The following is a 4,573-nucleotide window of genomic DNA, read 5'->3' as shown; positions in this document are numbered from 1 at the left end:
AACAAAAACAACAAACTTAACCACATATATACTGGATTTTGTGTGTGGAGTTTTTCATCCATTTTGAGTGAAGTTACTGAACATTAGAAGGATAATGACTGTCTCACTTTTCAGGTTGCAAGTCCAGCAATGTCCTTGTGATATTGCTTGCTCTTCTCTATGCTCATCTATATCTATGTTTATTCACTACTGGTCATTTGCTATGGACTTAGCAAACTGGACTAGATTTACTATCTTTGGTGTTCTTTCCTGTTAATTTTTTAAATTGTTTTTCTTGTTGACACTATTACAGATGTCCCCCATTACCTCCCCTTTTCCTTTCCAACTAATTTATTTTCTTCTCACATGATGATATACATTTATTTTTGAAGTCATGATATGTATTATGTATACTTAATTCTTATACTGCATATATAAAAAACAAATCTGTATGATTTAATGCTTGTTATTTGAATATGACTAAACTGATCCTAAGCAAAATTTCTTTTATTTTTATTAAAAAGACTAGAGGCCCGGTACACGAAATTCTTGCATGGGTACGGTCCCTGGGCCTGGCTGGCGATCAGGGCTGATCTGGGCCTTCCGGCTGCTGGCTGGGGCCTTCCTTTGTTCCACACAGCCTCCTGGTGGTCAGTGCATGTCATAATGAGTGATCGAACTCCCGGTCTCCTAGTTGAACCCCTGAGGGGACAATTTGCATATTAGGCTTTTATATATAGATGTCTTAAAATTTTTGGACTTATGTTTATAAGTTATTTATTCATTTAATTCACCAGAATAAAAAAATAACACATTCCGTAAAGGTTTCTCCTCACTGTTACCTAGGAAATACATCATATAAAGTATTAGGCACAATCCATTAAATAAAACCTTAACAGAGGTTTATGTTGCTAATTAGAGTTGGACTGGCTCCATCACAATTATTTTAAGTATGTAAACTTGATCAAGGGAAATGTTATCTTTAGAACAAGGCCTCAAAATGTGAAATATTTTAATTTTCTTTGAGTTTTCATTAGGTTCTTGCTCAGAACATATAGGCTTTTTATGCATGGTGGAATAACTAAAAAGCTAAGGTTCCCCAGTGGGTATGTGACAAGTTCTACCAGCAGCTAGGTCTCTTGTTCTCCTCTTCAAGTAGACAAAGGGCACTCAGTGAGCTATCCTGTGATGTCCTGGGGAGCCATGGTAGCAGTCACGCATGGAAAGTTAAGTGATCTTTCTAAAATAACTCTTGGAACTATAGTCCTATTAGCTCCATGCAGGTTTACTTGAAACAATTGTTGTCTCTTTAGTTTTGAGATCAACAATCCATGCATAATCATTAACACAAAAATCCACTTAATTGCCTACCTTTCCTTCTCAGAATCTCTACTCTGCCTCCTGCCAGAAATCTCCCCATCTCCATGCTGTGGGGATTTTGGTAGATAGGAATTAACATAATTAAAATAAACAGTCTTTTGTTTAGAAGAGAAAGAGTGGGGGGCGGGGAGAGAGAATGCTTCCTCATAAAATCCCAGAAATATCAATTTTAGAATTAAACCTATATTCCATTCAATTTATTTTGAGGGAATGAATCATTTGCTCACATGACATTTCTAGAAAGAAAAAGAAAATGTAAGTTCTGTTCCCTTTGGTTGTAGACAGGAGTGGGCATTGTGTGGTAACAGCTGGCAGTGTATAGAGATTAAAGGCAATTTTATAATTAATATGCAAATTTTTAGAAAGCCAAAATAAAGATTTAATGTTTCAATATCAAAATCTTCTCAAATATCTTGCAGTTTATTCTTTGACTACTTTTCCAAGCACCTTAAAACATGCTTTAATATACATGATTAAACTAAGTGATTATTCAGCTATGATTACCTCTTAACTCATTTATATATTTATATATTTATGTAGTTAATTTCCAAGATATATTCAGATAATCTTTTTTTTTCCTCTTTAAATTGTGTGATGTATATTTGCCTGGCAGTTTTTACCAATATCAGGGAAGTTTTCTGTCATTATTTCTTCAAACAGGTTTTCTATTCCTTGCTTCTCTTCCTCTCCTTCTGGTATCCCTATTATGTGAATATTGTTTCGTTTTGTGTTGTCCCAAAGCTCCCTTAGGCTCTCCTCTTGCTTTTTAAGTCTTCTTTCCAGTTGCTGCTGTGTTTGTGTGTTTTTTCCTACCTTGTCTTCTAATTCGCTGATGCGGTCCTCAGCCTCTTCTAGTCTACTGTTTAAGCCTTCCATTGTGTTCTTTATTGCAGCTATGTCATTCTTCATCTCCTCTTGGTTTCTTTTCATGTTAGTGACATTCTCATTCAGCTCCTTACAGTTCTCATTGAGTTGTGTGTATTTGTCATTGAGTTGTGTGTATTTGTCATCCATCCGTTTAAACATCCTTATAACCATTACTCTGAATTCTTTCTCTGTTAACCTGCTAGCCTCAATTTCATTTAACTCCCTTTCTGGTGACTACTCTTTTTCTTTCCTTTGGGGATTGCTTTTTTGTCTCCCCATGTTTTCCTTTAATGTTTTAATTGTAGATCCAATTGCTTTGCTACCCAGGTTCTTTTGGTGATGGTGCTACTGGTGTAATCTCTCAGTTCTCCTGGGCTTGGTAATCTAGTGTAGCTCCCTACTTGAGCTATTTGGGTTCTCTTGATGTAGGTCTGTGAGTTTGAGAGGCACAACTGCGGTGTCTAGAAGTCAGCAGCCATGGAGGGGAGTATCCCAATTTTTGCTGTCTTGCACCCTTAATTGAAATCACGCGTGCCCAGTGGGGACTCACAGTGGCACCAAGGGGTGATGTGGCTCAGGGGGCCTGCACTCTGGAAAGGCGTGACTCTGGTGCCCAGAGTTCTATAGTTATGGGGTGGGCAGACTCAGCTTTTGCTGCTGCACCTGTGGTGGATAGGCGCTTACTCCCAGTGGCAGCTCACAGGAGCACCTGTGGTAAGTTTGCCAGTGAGGCACACTGAAGCACTCTGAAGGGCCCTGGCAGTGTAGCTGTGTAATTGAGGTGCCTAGCTTCTAAAGATTTCTCTTTAGGGCAGATCCTATGGCCTCAGGGAGTATTCAGATTCCATGGTGTTATTCGGGTGGGATCTGGGTGTGGCTATATTGGTTGCCTGGAGACTGGAGGGAGGGGCTATCTCTCAGGAGAAAATGGCCACCAGGGCTTAGATATGACTCAGCACCAGACTCGCTACCCCCTCTCCTGGACCATCCGCTGCCTACTCTCCCCAGATTCCACAACTCCACCCCTTCTTCTGCACCTCAGCCACAGGTAAGTGTCTGTATCCGAAAGGTCCCACGAACTAGGTTCAGTGGAGAAAGGTGCAGGCCCCAGCGCAAGGAGGGACCGCGTCTCTGCAAGTTCCTCTCTTGCCGGCACTGCGTGGTCCAGCAGCTCTTCAGGGCTGCCTTTGAGCTCAGATGCCCAATCCAGACTCCAAGGTCTAAAATCCACTACCTCCCGCAGTCCTGTGGACACTTTTTTTTTTTCCCCCGTCAGACGCTTTGCCTGTCCTCAGGGACGCGGTTTGGCGCGGTGTAGTTTCTCCCTGACCTGGGCACAGAGGTCCAGCAGATTCTACTGCCTAGATCTTTGATTTTACCTTTATCGGGGGGATCTCTGCCCTTCCCGGCTACAAACTGTCTCACCAGCTGCGCCTCCTTCGCCAATTCGGGCTGGATTCCACTCGTTTCAGCTGCTCCCTCTATTTGCTCCGGGACAAGGCTCAGGACATGTCCGTCTATTCCACCACCATTTTGTATCCTCTCTGCCTGGCAGTTTTTAATCTCAGTTTTGTGTTTGTTTTGTTATTTTTTTCATTTGTTGTAATGTTTAACAACTGTTCTAGCATCATCATAATATTATTGTCATTAATATTAGTAGTGATAGTGATATAAAATTAGTATTGTTAGAATAGTTGTGGTTTACAAAATGTTCACAATTGCCTTGTGAAAAATATAAAATTCAATATTTGTTAACATTTATTTTTAAAAAGTTTACTTAATTTCTTTTAACTGAAAATCTTATGTGAATGGAATATTTAGTTTAAGGAAGCTTTAATAACAGCAATTTAAGAGAATAAAAAAACAGAACCCAATTCTGTTTGCATCTAGCCTTTTTTTCTGTGATCATGCTGTGCTTTACATAGTTGCAATTATATGATGTACTTTTTTTTATTTTCCTTTTAATTTATCATAATATAAAATTCCTAGTCTAAAATCTTGAAAAGAACTTTTATAAGAAATGAACAGCATGATTGTTAAGCATTTTAAGAATTTTTAAACTAATCAATACTTAAGGAATTTTAGGCTAATATATGGTTCAGACTATTTCTTGCCTAGCAATTTTTTAAAAAACATGTTTTTATTGATTTTAGAGAGAGAGAAAGGAAGAGAAACATCAATGAGAGAGAAACATTGATGAAAGGGAAACATTGATCAGCTGCCTCCTGCTTATCTCCTTCTGGGATTGAGCCTGAAATCCAGGCATGTTCCTGGACCAGGAATCAAACCTATGACCTCTTGGTGCATAGGACAAAGCCCAACCAACTGAGCTACATCTGCCAGGGAT

The sequence above is a fragment of the Plecotus auritus genome (genome assembly GCF_963455305.1).
Source record: "Plecotus auritus genome assembly, chromosome: 4".
Classification (NCBI taxonomy): Eukaryota; Metazoa; Chordata; class Mammalia; order Chiroptera; family Vespertilionidae; genus Plecotus; species Plecotus auritus.
The sequence above is the reverse complement of the archived record's forward strand: the minus strand, read 5'-3'. Positions refer to the sequence as shown.